Source organism: Urocitellus parryii, chromosome 11, assembly GCF_045843805.1.
Source record: "Urocitellus parryii isolate mUroPar1 chromosome 11, mUroPar1.hap1, whole genome shotgun sequence".
In the NCBI taxonomy this organism is placed as follows: Eukaryota; Metazoa; Chordata; class Mammalia; order Rodentia; family Sciuridae; genus Urocitellus; species Urocitellus parryii.
In genome coordinates, this window is record NC_135541.1 from 124,870,821 (window position 1) to 124,891,134 (window position 20,314).

General features: G+C 49.0%; 3 non-coding genes across 3 annotated transcripts; 2 read left to right on the plus strand and 1 right to left on the minus strand.

Moving 5' to 3' along the window:
* Window positions 1-973: 973 nt before the first annotated feature.
* On the plus strand, window positions 974-1,045 carry Trnaq-cug (transfer RNA glutamine (anticodon CUG)). The gene has a single exon. It is a non-coding gene; the product is annotated as a tRNA-Gln (tRNA).
* Window positions 1,046-5,333: 4,288 nt separating this feature from the next.
* LOC144249430 (U1 spliceosomal RNA) lies at window positions 5,334-5,496 on the minus strand. The gene has a single exon (XR_013342227.1). It is a non-coding gene; the product is annotated as a U1 spliceosomal RNA (small nuclear RNA).
* Window positions 5,497-13,315: 7,819 nt separating this feature from the next.
* Window positions 13,316-13,386, plus strand: Trnag-ccc (transfer RNA glycine (anticodon CCC)). The gene has a single exon. It is a non-coding gene; the product is annotated as a tRNA-Gly (tRNA).
* Window positions 13,387-20,314: the final 6,928 nt, after the last annotated feature.

Here is a 20,314-nt window from a genome sequence, read left to right on the forward strand (position 1 = left end):
TGGCAGAGACACTGGAATGGATTCAGCTTGGCCACCTCTCAGGAAACAGTGTGTCTAAGTGTCAGGGCCTTGCCCCCTGGCGAGGCCGTGTATGGTGGATTTTGAGTCACAGGCAGGTATGTTCTTGTTGCAGTGGTAATACAAACATTGGCAGGGTTTGGCACAGACCTGTAATGCCAGTGGCTCAGGAGGTCCAGGCCCAGGGGGACGGCAAGTTCCAGTCCACTCTTGGCAACTTAGTGAGGCCCTAAGGAATTTAGGGGGACCCTGTCTCCAAGACTAAAAAGGGCCAGGGGTTTCACTCAGTGGTTCAGTGCTCCTGGGTTCAGTCCCTGGGAACAAGAAAAAGCAAAAACAGACATTAAACATTGTTGAGGGCTGGGGTTGTGGCTCAGTGGTACAGCACTTGCCTCACATGTGTGAGGCACTGGGATCAATTCTCAGCATCACATATAAATACATAAATAAACATATAAAGGTCCATCAACATCTAAAAAGAAATTAAGAAAAATCTTTGCTGGTTTTCATTTTAACTCAACAAATCTGCATTCATTGTGAAAAAGAATATATCCCCTTCCCAGACCAACAAACCTATCTTAATTATATGAAAAAGAGAGTTCCCTGCACAGCAATCCTCCCTTGATGATACACCTTACCTAATCTGGGTCCTGTAAGCCAAGGCACTCTGGAGTCCCAGGTCCCATCTTGACAATCCTGGGGTCTCCCTGGGTCAAGGGAAAAGTGGAAAGAGCAGGAAAGGAAAATCACAGTGTCGCTTGCAGAACTTTCACCTGATAGGAAAGTGGTCACAAGAGGCAGAGAAAGATGGGGGCCGCACGGGTACTTCCTCTGCCAGAGCCTCAAGAGCATTTGGCCCCGCGTGTTTGTAGCAGATGAAGTCCCTGGCACTGGTCCCTAGGCATGCCGTTCGTCCATGGCCACCTCTGAGCAGGATTCAGAGCCCGCCTCCGTGGGTTCCATGGTGTAATGGTGAGCACTCTGGACTCTGAATCCAGCGATCCGAGTTCAAATCTCGGTGGGACCTTTTCCTTGTCGCAAGTCCCCAGCCCACCTCCGAGGACCCAGCACCAGCCCTGTCCTCCGCGTGCGCGGCCTGTGCTGGCGGCAGGCGGCCCCTGGTGGCTCTGCACAGGCAGATTCTGTCCAGAGTTTCTGGCTCCTCTGCGGAGGTGACCCCGGGCGGAGAGCGGAGTCGCCGGACCCCTCCAGCGAGCGGCGGCGTGGAGGTCCCGTCGCCAGGGGACACGAGCTGCAGCCCAGGCGGCGAGCGGAGGCCGCGGGGCCCTGGGAGAGGAGGCCCAAGTGCGGTGCTCTCTAAAGCCGAGCTGCGGGCAAGGCTCGGGTCCTGCCCACTGCCCACAGGGTACTACGGCGCTGCGGCATCGAGCCACGGAGAGACTGACCCCGGCCTCGCCGCGGAGCCCCGGGAGGCCACAGGCCGGTGCCGAGCAGAAACGGGAAGGGCAGGGCGCAGGGGACGGCGCAGCCCAGCCCAGGTCGCCGCCTGTGGCTCCTCCGGGCTCAGGGAGCCATCCACCAGGCACACCACCCCGGATGCAGCCCAGCACTTGCCGGGCCTGGGTTCCCGCACCTTCCGTTCTGGGCGGGCGGGAGGGGGTCGAGCGCAGGGAGGCAGAGGCCGGGGGCTTGCTGGCTCCCTGGTTTGGAGTGCAGGAAGGAAAGGCACGAAGCCCGCTTTCCCTGAGGCCGCTCTGCAGGCCTGGGATGGAACACTACCCCAGCTCCAAGGCACGGGCACACTGAATGACAGAAGTCAAAGCAATTGGGGAACAGAGTGGAAAGTTTACCACCCCCACCCCCCTTCTCCATGGAAGCACGTCCTAAGACCCTCACGTGAGAGGGATCCCCCTGTACCCAGAGGAAAGAAGCATCTTATCTCTGAGCCAGGGACACGACATGAACCCAGTGGGCCTTGCTTCCTTTCCTTGCTGATCACCTTAGATCACTCTTCCTTAACTGCGGCCCACTCTTCAACAATGCAATGTAGAAAACACCTCTGGGTCCACAGCTTACTCCCCTTTCTTCCTTAGGAAGGAAGGCACTGTGGCAGGAAAAGCTTGTGACTAAATAAACGTGCATGCTTTCCTCTTGTTACTCTGTTTCTTTGTTATAGAGGCCTGGGCCCTGAGCTGAGGATGGGCAAGGAATGAGCATTTCCCCTGCCCTCCATGTAAAAATGCCTTCCACCGTGCAACTAGGACACGTTATGGAGGCAGTTTTGAAGCAATAATTGGATTCAATATCCCCCTTTAAACGAGAGAAAATTCCCAGGTACGATGAAGTCTATGGCTCCTTCTCTATAGCTCCTTTCAGGGCAAACCTACTATAGGTTGAGGGGTTTTCCTGGGACACTCCTGGGAGCAGGAGTCCCTGCTGCTCAGAGAGGAGGACCGCACTCTCCCTCTGAGGGCCTTTGGCCTCCAAAAAGCTCCAGTGATGAAACTTACATTTAAAGAAAATCAGCATGAAACCTTTATATTGCCTCACGGTGTCAGGTTTCAGTCCATGGTCAGCTGAGTCTATTTTTGTTTCTTTTCTTCTTCCTTTTTAAAATTTTGAGCTGTGGTAAGGCAGAAACATCACCCCAGAAGGATGAGGCAGAGGAAAGTTGCTCACCCTCTGGCAAACAGGAAGCAGGAAAGGGTCAGGGACAAGACAGGGTCCCCAAGATCATGCCACCAAGGACTCACTCCCTTCTACTAGGGCCACCTTCTACAGATTTTACCACCTCCCAATAATACCGTGAAATTGTGAACCCCTCAATGCATCAATCCAGTGAAGTTAGAGCCCTGGCAATCCAACCACTTCCCCCAAATTGGTTCACCTCTGAGCACGACTGCACTGGGGCCAAGCCTTTGTGGACTGGAGGTTCCAGATACCAACCTAACGACTGGTTTTCATCATGTCCTATGCTTTGGAAAGATCTTACATTTTACCTGTAGATGGACACAATATCTTCACTTAGTTATTTTGATGCAGCGCTGAAGATTGAACCCCGGGCCTCGCACGTCTAGGCGAACACTCTACCGATGAGCCACAATCCCAGCCCATGATCTATTTTTGTGCAGTTTCACCCAAAATACTGTCACTATAAGTTACTTTTGCATGTTCTTGCAGGGCAGTGTTCCAATGGATGGATGCATCATTCTGTACTCATTCCTTTCTTGATGGACATTTGAATTGCTTCCAGTTTGGGGACGGTCACAAAAGAATGTATTAAAAAGAAATCATTTTTTTGGTGTATATATAATGTATAAATTCTGTCTTAAATGTGGTATCCTTCAATACTAACTTACTTTGTTACTTTGTGAAAGGATATTTCATTTATAAATGCAAGTTCATTCAGATGTTATGAAAGCCCAAAGCGGAAGTCTATGCACTTTCCTTTATATTTCATCATTATAGATGAAAACTTTATCTTAGATATTGTTTCCTTTTGGCCCATTTTTAATGTAGGCTGCAAACACCTAGGTCTATTACCAGATTATCTCATTTGATTTTTTTTAATATTGATTTTTTAGTTATAGGTGGACACATATTTGTATGTGGTGCTGGGGATCCAACCCACTGCCTCACGCCTGATAGGTGAGCACTCTACCTCTGAGCCCCAGCCCCAGCCCATCTCATTTGATTGATGCAACAATTGTATGAGTACTTAACATTCTCTTATTATTATTCTTATTTTTTTTTCCATATGACTCTTGCAAAACTAAGACCAAGGAAACTGAAAGAGCTGACTGTAAGTCAGATAGAAGGCAACTGGTGGCTCCAGGACTGGAAAGATGTCCTTCCCAAGACAGACAACCCCAATGTCTTTGGGGTAACATCGGTGTTTCAGATAGGCCTGGAAACCCCTAGGCCAGCAGTTCCCAGCTGCCATACTGGAGGGCTGCTCTTGGTCAGAAACTCCTCCCTCGGGGATCTGGAACATAAGGTGGTGATCACAGCCCTGAGAACAAGGAAATTCCTTGGACACTCCACTTCCCAAAGTATTCTCCCCTGTATGGTGCTGAAAGTTGACCGGTCGCGGTTCATCTACCTTGTATCCCCAACCCTTTTCATTTTTTGATTGGAGACAGCATCTGGTTCTGTTACCTAGGACCTTGTTGCCCCTGACGTTGAATTTGTGATCCTCCTGTTTCAGCTTCAGGTGTTCACAGGGATTACAGGCATGCAACAAAACACCAGGCAAAATAAATTTCTTCCTTTTCTTTCTGGCTTTTTTTTTTTTTGTACTGGCAATTGAACTCAGGGGCACTCCACATCCCCAGCCCTATTTTGTGTGTTATTTAGAGACAGGGTCTCACCCAGCACTTTGCTTTCCCTGATGCCGGCTTTGAATTCACCATCCTCCTCTGCCTCAGCCTCCTGAGTGCTGGGATTGAAGGAGAAGACATGACTTCTGACAGTGAAAAGGAATAACTATTTACAATTTGTTCTGCCATTTGAGGAGAGGGGGTATGTAGGAAGGAAGCCTCTATAATTTGACAGTGGAGCACACTATAGCAGAGTCTGAGAGAACAGTCCTTTTTCTGACAATGAAAGTGATAAGCAAGGGCCTGAAGAAAGGGCTGGGGACGGTAAGGAAGTGAGAATCGTGAATGTGAAGAGGCTGGAAAGGATGGGTCGGTGTGATATCTAAAGTCACTTGAGAACAGATATAGTGTGTGACAGCAAGAGATGAAGCAAGTCAGCAATCACATGAGAAATGAAGTTTGAGGAAGGGTGATCTACTTAAAAGGCAAGGAGTTGGGATGGAAAACCGCCCTGGTGGAATCCCACTATTACGGTCCACTACTGTGGTCCTGAGTGCTGTACAAGAGCCCTGGGAGGACAGCACAGAATTCCGATTCGGGTGGCCTCTGAATATAGGAAGAAGATCCCACGATATGAATCACGGTGGAGCTGTTGTTGCTGCCCACATGATGAGCCTGTTCCTTCTACGACTGGGACCAGGAATGATGGTATCGGAGTCAATGCCTTCTTTCTAAGTAAGTAGATAAATAAATACTGTAGATACAGGCAGCTAGCTCTCCTATGGTGGTTGCACAGTCTAAAAATGGTTGTGGGAAGGAACATTCTGCTGTCGGCTCCACGCATGCCCTTTGCCCAAAGAAGCACTCATGTTAGTTGGGAAAGAAGAAATGCTTCCTCTCAACACCGTGAGAGACATAGTTCAGAAACGGGGTGAGAACCAGAGTGTGGTGTGGGAGATACAGCTGCAGGGTGAAGGCTGAAGAAAAGGAGTAGGCAGATTGCCTCAGCTCTCTTTAACGGACGTTTAGAGAAATCCGGGGAGAGCGCGAACGCAGTCCCCACTACCACAAATTATGCAGCCGAGTCTCCCGCATTTGGGGAAATCGCAGGGGTCAGCACCTCCGCAGTGCAATGGAGGAGCCTCGCCCTGGGAAAACCACCTGCGTGATCATGGTGTTTCCGCTGCCAGGTAAGTATGACTTGCTCGCCTTCCCCCCAACACAGCCTCGGGCGCCCTGCACTGTACACACACGGTCACTTTGACCTTCACACTCCCGGGTCCTCGTAGCCCTGGCGCAGCGCATCCACCGCGCCTCGCGCAGCCCTCCTGCCCCGGCTCCGCAGCCCGGGAAAGCCTCCGCCTGCGAGCGGCCGGTGCCCACGCAGCAGCCCCTGCGCCGCCTCATCTCCATACGCCTCGCCCCGTCTGTGACGTCACGAGCCGCGCCCCGCCCCACGGCGCTGGCCTCGGCTCCCTGAGGTCCGCCTTCTCCTGCGTGGTCCCTGGCGCCTGCGGGCGCCCTGGCAGTGCGTGTGGAAAGTGCTGGTTCCCGTCCTGGTCCCCTGCCCCACCCGGCGTCGGGGCGGTGCGCGGAGCCCGGGCCTGGTCTCCGGAACTGCGGGGCTCCTCACCCTGGGGCCGGGTGAGGACCCTGTAGCCGCAGGGGCTCGTCCCTGAGCTGCTCCCCCAGCCTTGCCCTCAGGGTTCCTGTGGACGAGAGCGGAGCCCTCCGACGGGGACCTGGGAAACACCATAAAGAGGTCTAATGTTCAAGTTACCAGAGTGTGGGACAAAGACTGAAGGACAAGGCTGAAACAGCAGCCAAGCAAGGAAATGACCAATTTGGCAAGAAACAGAAACCTACAGGTTTGAGATGTTGCACAAACACAAATGGAATTAAAAAAAAAAAAAAAAAAAGAACTTTATGGCAAGATGCATAGCAATCCAACTTTTAAAAACTAAAGACAAAGAAACTACCTACAAAGAAAAACAGCATAACAAATTATCTACAGGGTGAAACTAATTCAGATGACAGTGGAGTGCTCATCAGAAAACGTGGAACAGAATTAAGTGGCACAATGTTTCAAGTATCCAGGAAACAAGGGTCAAGCCAAGCTCCCCCTCAGCAACAAGCACCTTTCAGCAATTGAAAAGCAATCAGAAGATTGTCAGATTGAGGAAACCCAAGGGAACCTGTCACCCACCCTTCTACCATAAAAGAATGCCCCTAGGAGCTCTCTAAACAGAAAGGAAATAACAGAAGGCAATCTGAGACGTCAGAAAGAAAGGAGGAACATAATCAACACCACATTTCCTTCTCTTGAGTTCCCTGAATTATGTTTAATGGTTTAAGAAAAATTCATACACTGTTTGGCATGGTTCTACATTTATGTCAAGGAAGTGTTTAAAATAATGAGATTTTAAACAGGGAGGGTAAAGACATATAAAAGGCACGTAAGTTTGCTGTAGCTCACTTGAACTGGTAAAATAATGACATTGATGTACTGTGCCTCTCTATATAGACAGAAACCTAAACCGCTATATAAACCAATCTTATCAAAAACACTATGGATGCAGCAATGTGTAATTCTAAAATATATTGCAGCCCCCACACAGAGGCAAGGAAAAGAAAAGGGTCCCAGAAAACAAATGAAACGTTACAAACAGAAAGTGAACAACAACAACAACAACAAAAATGGTAGACATAAGCCTGCTCATTTCAAAAAGTACCTTCAATGTAAATGGTTCAAAGACTGATTAGAAGAGTGGATTAAGAGATATGAAGCAAGTATATTCTGGTTACAAAGAAACTAATGTCAAATATAGTGATATAGGCAGGTAGCAAAGAATGGATGGACAGAGATTATACCATGCCTGCAGACATTAAGCAAAGGAAAGCAGCACTGGATGTATTAAGATCAGATATAGTGACCCACAGGGACATTACACAATGATAAAAGAGGGACTGGGCTGATGGCTCAGCAGTAGAGTGCTTGCCTAGCATGTGTGAGGCACCTGGTTCAATTCTCAGCACCACGTATAAATAAGTAAAAATGAAAGTCCATTGACAGCTAAAAGAGTATTTTAAAAAATAACAGAAGGCATACATGCATATGCAACAAAAACTGATGGAAATGAATAGAGACATAGAGCATTTCACAATTACAATTGGATATTTCGTTAGGTGCAGGACAGGCTGAACTAAGTTGTCTGCAGGGCAGGCTGACCAAACTTTAGCTGCAGGATAGCCCACGCACTTAAATCCCCCTCTGTCTGGTCCTTTATCAACTGTTTTCAACAATTCTGAACACTGGACCCCACTCAAGGCTGAACACGCGACCCCCACCCGTCTGGAACCCCACAAACGACCTCTGCCCCATCTCCCTGAATGCAGAAGATGACACTACTGTATGATCCAATCACTGTATGCCAATAAGGCAGCTTGCAGACCCAGAGACCCCATTAGATTTGGGCTATAAAAACTCCCTCCTGCCTGGCCCCTCTCTTGCTCTGGCTTTTTCTGTCTCTCTTGCTCTTGGACTCCGTCTCTCTCTCTCTCTCTCTCTCTCTCTCTCTCTCTCTCTCTCTCCTCTTTTTGCACTGCTGCAATAAAGATCCCTTGGTTGCTCCGAGTGTTGTGGTCACTTTCCTTTCAGACTTCAGTATCTTCAACAACATATAGAACAACCCATCAGAATCAGCAAGCATACAGGAAACCCAACAACACAATCCATCAGCAGAATTTAATTGACAGTTTTAGAATCCTCTGGAGCAACAGAATGCATATTATCATGAGCTGAATTGTGCCCTCCCTCAAGCCCAGGTTCACTGGTTGAAGTCCTAACATCATCAGCCACTAAGGATCTGATAATTAAATAGATAGATATCAATACACACCAATCAGGATGTCCTCATTAAAAAAAATATTAATCTTAGTGGCTCTGGAGACTGAGACAGGAGGATTGCTAGTTCAAAGCCAGCCACAGCAATGGCAAGGCACTCAGCAACTCAGTGAGACTCTGTGCCTAAATAAAATACAAAATAGGGCTGGGGATGTGGCTGAGTGGTTGAGTGCCCCTGGGTTCAATCCCCGGTACTAAAACAAACCAAACAAAATACCCAAAACCAAAATAAGCATGACAACATCAATGGCTGGCAAGAATTCAAGGAAGCCTGGATCACACCTATATTGCTGGTGTGAATGCCAAATGTTACAGCCACTCTAGGAAATATTTTTATGGTCTGTTTTTCAAGGTAAACATGCGTCTGCCATAGGACCTAGGAATTGCATTCCAGTATTTATCACAGAGAGATAAGCACTTATGTTCACACAAATACCTGTGTATTATAGTTTATAGCAACTTTATTCTTAATATCTCCCCAAAAGAGAAAAATGTGGATAATCTTTTCTGGGTGAATGGGTAGACAAATTTATCTGCAGCAAGGCAAAGTGTGCAGCTACTGAAATACAAAAAGAACAACTTGTTGATGCAGCAACTGGAATGACTCTGCAGAGAAATTCACTAAGTGAAAAACAGTGGTTCCAAGGGCTTTGTATAGGATTCCCGTCACCTACCATTGATTAAATGAATAAGTTACAGGAATGGAAACTGATTGGTGGTAGCCAGAGGTTAAAGAGGAAAGGAGAGGCGGTCCTGAAGAGAGCCATTAAAAAGGTGATGGATCTTGGTGGTGATGAAGACGTTGTGTAACTTGGTTGTGCCAGTGGCTATATCCTGGTACTATGGTATAAGCATGTCTAACTCCCGCCACACCACTTTTCAAATATTACCATGAAGTTACAATTGGAGCAAACCGGGAAAGAAGCCACAGGGGATCTCTCTTTTGAGTTCTTAAGATTATATCTGAATTACGTTTAAAATGTATTTGCCAAATAAAATATATTTCTCTTTGTTTTGAACTTTGTTTAGAAAACACTAAGGTTATGCACAGGCCCTGGCTTCTATCCCCAGCACAATAAATAAATAAATAAATAGATAGATAAATAAATAAATAAACAAACAAAGAAATGAACAAGAAAGAAGTCACTAAGGCTAAAACTATTTTACTGAAATAGGTTCAATAAAATAGTTTTTGCACTTTGTCTTGAAGGACATGTTGAACACGATCCTTACTCTTGAGAACTGTCCACAATTTCTTCTTTTCTTTTCCTTTTTTAAAAGTTTGGTGAACCAAACTGCTGCAAATTCTGTGTTTGGTCTGGGTTCTTCAGAGAACAAACCCAATAAGGTCCAAATATGATATGTATAGAGAAACTTACTGAAAGGAATTGGCTCACATGATTATGGAGACCAAAAGTCCTAGATGAGAAGTCAGCCAGCTGGAGATCCAGGAGAAGTGATGGCCAAGTTCAAGTCCTCTTATGGCTTGGAGATGGGGTATCCCCAAAGCACCTGTGTGAGCAGGAGGTGAAATGATCAGATCACGAGAGCTGTAACCTGCATCCATCATTTGATGCCAAGAGAAGAGAGAGACAAATTCTTTGTTCATTAACCACACATGGTATGTAAAATCCAAGAGCTCAAATATTGAGGAGAGCTGAGGAAAGTCATCCAACAGTCCTCGGGTACCTGTTACAGGGGGTAGGGTTCTCTTGGCGCCAATGATGTGTACTGGATGGGGTAATGTTAAGGCCATCTCTACTTCTGTTAATGAAAAATAGAGCGACACTTATCTGGATGCTAATTCATTGCATTGTACAGGAGGGAGCACTGGTGCTATCATGTACCCAAACCCATATTTATAAAGAAGAGAGGAATGGTGAGGAGGAAAACCATGGCTAGAAGCACCAAGGTATTCCTCCTGTTGTAGCTGGGATCTGGGTTAAACTCTTGGTCCCCAGGGCAGCAACATTCAGACGTGGGGCTTTTGAGAAGCAACTGGATCACGAGGGCTCTGATTAATCCATTGATAGGTCCAGGATTAAATGGGCATTGGGAGGTGGTGGAAACTAGGAGTTAGCCAGAGAAGCATGCCCTGGAAGGGTATGTTTTGTCTCTGACCCTTCTTAATACTGTCTCATTCTTTCTGCTTCCCAGCACCTTTGGGGTGAAGGGTTCTGCTCTGTCAAGTGTTTCCCACTGGGATGTCCTTCTTCCTCACCATAGGCCAACGATGATGGGCCCAAGCAACTATGAACTGGAACCTCTGAAACTGGAAGCCAAAGATAAATGTCTCCTTCTCTAGGTTGATTTCTCAGGTATTTTGTCAGAGCAATGTGAAGCTGACTCACACACTTCCTTTGGATAGGTGGCTTGTCAGAAAGCTATTACAGTGGTCACTTGGGCCAGAGTTCTCCAGCCCTGACTAGGCCACCACAGAAAACAACTAGTTATTGGAGGACTTTAAAGCAGCCAGGAAGTTCAGCTATTCAGAAAATGCGTGGGAATATGTGAATGTGTCTTGTCCACTAGGACCTTCTGATGGAAAGCCCCTTGGCTAAGCACTGCACCTACTAGACTCTCATAGTGATATCACACACTAAGGAAGACAGGCTTAAAACAAAGAGAGATAGGGAATTGATTGTCTCCTTATTGACAGAGCAATCAGCAAATCCAAATCCAGGCTCCCAGTGGAGGTAGGATACTAATGTCTATCTCAGGTGCTGATGAAAGGGTTCACATTAGTCGTCCTGGCCTCCTGTCCCTGGGTATTCAATGTCTAGGTGTCTCAGGTGCCAGAACACTATGCCATCAGATACTGTAGGGAGGCCTGGTGGGATGATGGTGGCAGGAGCAGGTCGTGCTCTGTAAGTGTCCTGCTGCGTGAGAGCAGGAAGGAAGTTAAAAGAGCTCGCTGGAGTCCCTGGGTGGGATCCAACTGAAAGGTTAATAAAATAGGTACTTGTCACTCAGTTTCTCTATATGCTTAACAAAACACTATTGAAATCTTAAGAACTGTTTGCTAATCTTGTTCCCAGAATGTGCTGTCCCCAACTGTGGACTGTCTGCTAATCTTGTTCCCAGAATGAGCTGTCCCCAACTGCCAAACTACAAAATGTAACTTCTCTCCCTGCCCTCTCCAAGGAAAGTATATAAGCTCTGCTCAAGCTGTTCTCAGGGCTCTATCTCTCTTTGCTATAGAGAGCTCGGGCCCCAGCATGCTGGTCTCCAAATAAACCCACCCTTCTGCTGTTACATAAGAGAGTCTCTTGTGGTCTCTTACTCCGACGTTTCCCGGACCCTTACAGAACCACCAGCCTTCGGGTTAACAGCCGAACGCGCTAACCCGTTGTGCCACAGACACGCAGCACTGAGCCGCCCTTCTAGGTGCTGGGGAGTAAGGAGGACGCGCCCTATATGTTTGCAGGGTGCTCCTCCAAGTTCCAAAACCAAAGCATCCAGGGATTCAAAGCGTGAATCGCTGTGTTTGTCGCCTAGGAGACTTGGCGACTGCGGGGTTCCAAGCCAGAAGGGCCGCGGAACGGCCTTGGCCTGTCGCTAAGTCACCCCGTCTCAGAAGTCGCAGCCGGGTGGGTCCTAGTGGTGGCCTTCTCTGTTCTTTGCGCCACGATCACCCTGGGAAAGTCCTGTGCCCGCACGACCGGCCGCTCGCCCCTGCATTTCGGATTTCTGTGTGCATCAGTGGGGCTCCACGATGGCAGAGGTCGAGGACGTGGTCCTGGGTCCCCTCGCCGACTCCCGGACTCGGCCGTCTTCGGGCGCTCCCTTAGGACTTGCTGGATTAAGCCAGGGACGTCGTCACGTTGGACTCTCCCGAAGAACCCCGAGGGCGGACTTCCCAGAGTTCAGCAAAGGCGAGGTTCTTTATAGAAGGCGCCCCTCGCGGTGGTTTCCCGGTAACCTCGGGAGGCGGGAAGCCCTGCGCACGGCCTGCGCTGTCCCAGCTGGAGCTCCCGGGGCTGGGGTGGGTCAGTGGCCGCGCCGGGAGCTGGTGGCCTCAGGAGGCGGCGGCCAGCGGGCAGCGGCGGCGTGGCGCTGCACCCCGCGACGCGAGCTGGGCCGAGGTGCGCGTCGCCTAGGTCCGACGTTCGGAGACGGGAATCGGTTCCCAGCGCAGCCGAGTGAGAAGAAAGGGGAGAGCAGAGGCGTGAACGGGCCGTAAAGGCGACGACCTGCGGCCGTCCCCGCAGAGCTGCCGCATATTCCAGCTCCTCGGCGGGGACAGGACGCGGAGGAGCAGCTGTCTCGCGCGGTTCGCCCTAGCGCACCGAGGCCGGCGCTCCGCGGGGTCCGCAGCAGCCTCGGCCGGGATCCCAGCGCGCAGGGCCCTCCGCGGACGTGGCCTCCCTTTTCTTTCCATCCACTCTGACCTCTGCGGCGCTGGGCCACCTACCTGCGACGCCAGTGCGACACTTGCCTGGGCTCCAGAGCTCTCTGTGGTCTGGGAAAGGAAAGCCTACCGTGCGTATCCCGCCTCGGCCTAGAGGACAGGTTGCAGCGGTCCTTTCCCTGCCCGAGAGGTGACAGGGCCAGTCCTCCCCAAAGCGCAAGCCTCAAAAAGTGAGGCGCTGCCCCTGGATCCTCCGGAGGTGCCAACCAGCTTGTTCTGTTCGGGTTTGCCACCTCAGTGGGGCCTTTCTGAATCCAAATGAGAAGTGAGAAGAGAGATTCAAGGCTGCCTGGATAGTTTAGGTCAACTCTGGCCCATGTCCACTGTCACCTTACTGATCTCTGTGTGGTGCTGCGGCCCGGACCCAGCGCCTCACACGTGCCAGGCACCGCTCTACCACCGAGCCCAGCGCCAGCAATTTTTAGCATTTATTTTGCGAGCAGTAAATGACTCCAGTGTAACACAGGCTAAAGCGCAGGGATCTTCAGTGTGAGAGCACAGGACTTTGGACAAGAAGTAACCATCTCTTAGATGAAGTGATACAAAATTTCCTGCACCCTAGAAAGTCCATGGAGCCCCCTTTAATGTTTTATTGGGGGGGGGGAATCGATTCATTCAATGGGCGAAGCACGTCTATTGTAAGGTTGAGAAGCGCGTCTCCAAACTTTAACAAGATGGCCCAAAATGTGGGGGCTGTGAGGAGCATTGGTGGTTCAGTGGTAGAATTCTCGCCTCCCACGCGGGAGACCCGGGTTCGATTCCCGGCCAATGCACCCTTTTTCTTAGCGCTTGGGAGCCCTCCTTTCGCCTTCCCTTTCCTGGTCTCCAGCAACCCTGGTCAGGAAAGACCACAAAGGCCACGACCTCAGGGTCACTTCCCAATTGCCACACAGGAAGGGATCTCGGCAGGCACAGGCTGACTACGCAGTGTCGGTTTGCCTGTCCCGTGCCACCCTTTTTCCTCGGATCTGGAGGGTCCTGCGCACGGATTCACTTCCTGCACTTGGACAGGTCACTTTGGACAGATCACTGGGCCCCTTCTCCGTGCAGAAGGGGATCCGGAAGGGAACACCCCATGGCAGTGCCACGGGACGGGGTGCTCAGGTCGCGCGGGAGGCGCGGGAGGCGCGGAGCCCAGACCCACTCGCTCCGCGGGTTCTGCGCGTGGCCCCGGCAGGCGGACAGCCGCCCCTTGTGCCTGGTGATCCCGGTCAAAGTCCGCGTCCTCTAGGGAAATTCAGGGTGGCCCCTGAGCCCGGCGAAGGGGACGACCTTCCAACCCTCCTGTTTCGCCCGCGACGGGCACCGTCTTCTGTGCAGAGGTTGGAACCCCTGGGGCTCTGCAGCCCGCCCCCCCTCAGGACCTCGAGCCGCGTGGGATTGGAGGAGGAGCCAAGGGACCAGGCCTGTTTTCACCAGCTCTTCGCCTGCACAAGCCTGTGTGGGTCTCAGCCAGCCCAAGGGCTGCCCACTCCAGCGCACTGGCCAAGGGCCACCGGTCCTTTGCTCTCTTGAAAGGGCCTCGGGAAGAGCTTGGAGGGAGACGCCAGGACAACAGAACTGAGAAGAATTGGCTTCAGTCTGCGGGGAAGCTCTCCTGCCCTCCTCCTCCTGCCCCCCCACCCTTCTCCTCCTCCTGCCCCAGCCCCCCCTGCCCCTCCTGCCCTGCTCCTCCTGCCCCTGACCCTTCTGCTCCTCTTCCTCCTGCCCTGGTTCCCCCTCTCCCTCCTCCTCCTCCCCTCCTTCTTCCTCTTCTCCTGTACATTCTCCTCCCCCTCCTATAAAGTCCTGAAGGCTCCGTTTCCTTCTTGCTCCTATACTCCCTCCAGGGTTGATTCTGAAGAGCTGGGCAGCAACCCAGATTATTTCAACACCCCGGGTCATTTATTGGTTTTGGTACTGAACTAGAACTAGCCTCAAAAAATAGTTAAGTTGTCCCTTGGTTTATATTTTCTGGAAGAAATTGTACAGGGAATTGGTATCACACACACACACTCTCTCTCTCTCTCTCTCTCTCTCTCTCTCTCTCTCTCTCTCTCTCTCTCTCTATCTATCTATCTCTATCTCTATCTCTATCTCTCTCTCTCTTTTTCCCCTGTCCTATTTAGTAGAATTAATAAAATTTAAAAAAAAATACCTAGACTTGGTGCTTTGTTTAGCAAGCTTTTGAGCTGTTGATGCCAGTTTTAAATACGTGAAGACTTAAGTAGACTATGTCTCCTTTTGTATATACTGCTTTGATTCTACTGATAAATTTCTATACATTGTATTTATATTGTTAGTCCAAAATAATTAATTTCTCTTGAAATGTTATTTTGATGCATCTGTTATACTTAAGTATGCTGTTTAATCACCCAATTTGGGGTCTCCAGGTGTCTTTCTGTTAGTGATTGCTTGTTGAGTGCCATTGTGTATGGTTTTCCTTCCTTTAACTTGGTTGAGATATGTTTTATGGGCCATTTAGGGCAGATCATGGTTGGGAATGAAAGAAGTAATCTCTAAACCTCAGGTGGATCCTATCACCTGGTGGTGCTTCCAGTTTAACCTTACCCTCTTTGACTTTCTACCTGCTGGATCTGTCAATTACAGTTTGAGAGAGGCTGAAGTCTCCAACTAGAGTGTGCATTTGTCTCTATCTCCTTGCAGTTCTTTCAGGTTCTGCCTGACACATTCTGTCACTCTCCTGTTAGGGACACACTTACTAAGGATTGTTATATTTATCTTTTGGGGAACCGACCTCCTTATTGTAATATAATATCCTTCTTTACCCCCAATGATTTTCTTTGTCTTGAATTTTCTCTACCTGATACTAACATAGCTACAAATGTTATGCTTCAATCAATATTGGCCTAGTATATCTCTCTCCACCTTTTTACTTGTAATTTATCTGTTAAGGGAATGTTGCTTGCTGGGCACGGTGGCCCATGCCTTAGTCCTGTAGTCCAAGCTCCACTGGAGGCTGAGGCAGGAGGATTGCTGGATCCCAGGGGTTTGGAGCCACACTGGACAATGTAGTGACAACCTATCTCTTAACACATTTTTAACAAGTCGGTTTCTGTTTTGCAAGTTGCTCTGTATGCCCGAAGGTTCCATTGTGATCAGAGCAAGAAAATTCAAGATGAATCACAAAAGGAATTTTTCTTCAATGAGTCTGACGTGGTGATTTATGAATTCCTCACTGAGACAGAGAGTAACCAACCATAATGAAGACACAGAGTGGTGCCTGTGCCCAAAGTTTGGTCAATGTCTTATCAATGAGAGTCAGGAGGAAAGGAGGAATTGTTTTCACAAAGTTGTTTTGTTGACATGCTAATATTAGGGTGAGGGCCTGGAGCTTTGCCTTCTTACATGAGCAAGCCAAAGCCACGTGTGGACAGTGAAATAGAGCTTGAGCCCTCCCAGCCAGAAACCGCCAACTCATCTCTAGCCAGCTTCCTGTGAAACCAACCAAACATGTTTCTTCCTTCTGCTTCCCATGAACATTTGTTACCTTCCTTTTTTTCCACTCCCAGCAGAGTGCTAAGTTGTTTACAGTCAGCCCCATTTTTGAAGCACTAAATGTTCAAATAAGCTCTTTAAACTGTTTATTGATGCACTAGAGTTATCCCTAGTAGAGAGGTTCATTAGGGCACATTTGTACCTGCACATGACGCCATCAATCTCACTCCCCAGTACCTTTCTTTTACTTCTCCTGCTCTTTCAATTATAATGTGCTCAGGTTTCTGTTTAACATCTGAGGCCAGAAGAGCTTTCCTGCAATGCATACAGATTATTTTGAGATGCCTTATCAATTTTTATTGACTATATTTGAACCTATTTAATATTGCAGTGTTTTGTTCACATAAACACTGTATAAAATGTAAGGGAACTTGGGTACACATACCCTGGAATGAGTGCTCTTGGATTCCTTTACATTAGGGGATTTTTAAAAACCATCCAGCTTGTAACAATAAATAAATTTAATAAAAATAAAATAAAAACCATCCAACAGTAGGGTGTTTGTTTGTTGGTTTTTGGCAGAGTGGTACTGGAGATACCACTCAGAGGCACTACACCACTGAACCACAACTTCAGCCCTATTTTGAATTTTATTTAGAGACAGGATCTCACTGAGTTGCTTAGCTTTTTGCAGAAGCTGGCTTTGAACTCACTACCCTCCTGTCTCAGCCTCCCCAGCTGCCTGGATTTCAGGTGTGGGCCACCATGCCCAGCCCAACTGTAGGGTCCTGATACAGACACTGGAATGGAGTCAGCTTGGCCAACTCTCAGGAAAACAACGTGTCTAAGTGTCAGAGCCTTGTTCTCTGGTGAGGCCATGTATGGTGGATTTTGAGTGACAGGCAGGTGAGTATGGTCTGGTTTGAGTATCAATATAAATATTAAACATGTTTGATTGCTTTTTATTCTAACTCAACAAATATTCATTGTAAAAAAAAACCCATATTCCCCTCATCTTAAAAATACACAAACAATCCCAAACATACATGAAAGAGTTTTCCGGCACCCCAATCATCTTGCATTGGTGACACATCTTTATCACAAGGTGGCTCAGGTGAAGTGAGTACATACTATGTGTCCAAGGAGCTCAGGAGTCCCAAGTGTCACCCTGACAATTACGGGGTCATGGTTGGTCCAGAGAGTTGTATAAAGGCCAAGAAAAGGAAAATAATATGATAGTTTGCATAAAATGTCACCTCAGGATGAGAAACTGGTGAACTAAGGGAGCGAATGTGGCCCATGTTGGAAACTTGGGGGGAAGGTTTCTTCTTCTGCTCTGGGCCAAATGTGACTTTATCACATTTTCTGGGTGGAAGTGAGATCCTTGGGTTAGTCGGTAGTTTCGCTGGATGTCCTTACACATCTCTGATGACGTTTGAGTGTTCCCTGCGAGTGTGTTCCAGGGAGTCAGTGTGCGCACTCTGTATTCTGAATCCTGCAACCTGACTTCAAGTCTGGGTGGGATGTTTTGTCTAGGTTGGATAAAGTTCATTTTCTGGATTTCTGCTTCCATATCCTGATTTTTGGTCCAGGGAAGAAAGCTGCTCTGAGCAAGGTCTCCACTAGATCCCCACTGTTCCTCCTGGTCCCCAGTCATTGTGCTAGGTATCTGTCAACTGCTTTGACAGCTCCTCAAGATTTAGAGTCCCTGTGGCCAGGTTCTGGGAAAGGCCATGCTCCACAGGGGATTGGACATATCGAATTTGGGTGACTAAACCATCCTCAGATATCTCCCTATCCCTGCCACCAAGGTACCCAGAGAGCCAACAAGGACCCCTACTCATCCCTGCCAAACCCAGTCCTCTTGTGAACCACAGGGTAGAAGATCTCTTGCACTGAAAATGTGGTGGCCACCAAATCCTCTGCCCTGGACACCTTGTAATCTCACCATCTTTTGGGTAAATTGTTCATTGGAGAAATTGTGATGGCATCAGCTTAGGTGTGATTGTGTCCTACTATGGGAGGGATAGTTTTCCAAGTCCTGTATTTTGGGCGGAGAGCTTATTTAATTCTGGGTGGTCATTGATTTTTTTTTCCACTTGTTCTTTTTAGTCATTCATGACAGTAGAGCACATCTTGACCTATTTATCCAAACCTGCAGTGCATCTTACTCTCATTAGCATCCCAGTCTGATGGTTATACATGCTGTGGAGAGTCACTGTGGGGTATTCATATTGTACATAGGAAAGTTACATCAGGTTCATTCCACTATCTTTTGATTCTTTATATTCAGAATTTCTAGCTCTGACATCCCCATCATGGACACTGAAGGCCATGGTGACAGCTGCTGTGGAAGTGACTCCAGGAAATCTCAGAAAAAGTGATGTTCCGTTCACTTCCATGGAGCACACTAAATCTACTCTTTTTGTGATGTTTTGGGATCCACGTTGTCGAATGTCTCATTAATCTCTTTTATTGCATGGTTGTGTTCCACTGGCTGGATGCATCACAGTGTAACCATTAGTTCTCTATGAACATTTAAGTTACTTCCAGCATATCTCTCTCTCTCTCTCTCTCTCTCTCTCTCTCTCTCTCTCTCTCTCTCTCTCACACACACACACACACACACACACACACGCCATGTATTGATAAGAAATCCTGTTTGTGGGCATGTTTTGTAAACTCCATTTTAAATTCCTTATTCTTCAATACTGTGAATGAATATTACATTCAGAAATACAAACTCATTCAAATGTTGTGAAAGGAAAGTGACCATGACACTTGGAACAACCAGGAGGTCTTTATTGGGGTGGGGTCTGATTGACAGGAGAGAGAGAGAAAGAAAGGGAGAGAAGGAGCGGGGCGGGGGTCAGATATGGATTTCCATTGCACTAGACAGGTGGGGCTGAGTGTTCACCATTGAGTGGGGCTCAGTGTTCACCCTTGAGTGGGAGCAGAGTGCTCACCCCTGAGTGGGAGCTGAGTGTTCACCCTTGAGTGGGGCTGAGTGTCCACCCTTGAGTGGGGATGAGTGTTCACCCCTGAGTGGAAGCTGAGTATTCACCCTTGAGTGGGGATGAGTGTTCACCCCTGAGTGGGAGCTGAGTATTCACCCTTGAGTGGGGATGAGTGTTCACCCCTGAGTGGGAGCTGAGTATTCACCCTTGAGTGGGGATGAGTGTTCACCCCTGAGTGGGAGCTGAGTATTCACCCTTGAGTGGGGATGAGTGTTCACCCCTGAGTGGGAGCTGAGTATTTACCCTTGAGTGGGGATGAGTGTTCACCCCTGAGTGGGAGCTGAGTATTCACCCTTGAGTGGGGATGAGTGTTCACCCCTGGGTGGGAGCTGAGTGCTCACCCCTGAGTGGGGATGAGTGTTCACCCCTGAGTTGGAGCTGAGTGTTCACCCTTGAGTGGGGCTGAGTGTCCACCCTTGAGTGGGGATGAGTGTTCTGCTCTGAGTGGGGATGAGTGTTCACCCTTGAGTGGGGCTGAGTGTTCACCCTTGAGTGGGGCTGAGTGTTCACCCTTGAGTGGGGATGAGTGTTCTGCTCTGAGTGGGGCTGAGTGTTCACCCTTGAGTGGGGCTGAGTGTTCACCCTTGAGTGGGGCTGAGTGTTCACCCTTGAGTGGGGCTGAGTGTTCACCCTGAGTAGGGATGAGTGTTCACCCTTGAGTGGGAGCGGAGTGCTCACCCCTGAGTGGGAGCTGAGTGTTCACCCTGAATGGGGATGAGTGTTCACCCTGAGTGAGGATGAGTGTTCACTCTTGAGTGGGAGCTGAGTGTTCACCCTTGAGTGGGGCTGAGTGTTCACCCCTGAGTGGGAGCAGAGTGCTCACCCCTGAGTGGGGCTGAGTGTTCACCCCTGAGTGGGAGCTGAGTGTTCACCCTGAGTGCGGCTGAGTGTTCACCCTGAGTCGAGCTGAGTGTTCACCCTGAATGGGGCTGAGTGTTCACCCTGAGTGGGGATGAGTGTTCACTCTTGAGTGGGGCTGAGTGTTCACCCCTGAGTGGGAGCGGAGTGCTCACCCCTGAGTGGGAGCTGAGTGTTCACCCTTGAGTGAGGATGAGTGTTCACCCCTGAGTGGGAGCTGAGTGTTCACCCTTGAGTGAGGATGAGTGTTCACCCTTGAGTGGGAGCGGAGTGCTCACCCCTGAGTGGGAGCTGAGTGTTCACCCTTGAGTGAGGATGAGTGTTCACCCCTGAGTGGGAGCGGAGTGCTCACCCCTGAGTGGGTATGAGTGTTCACCCATGAGTGGGA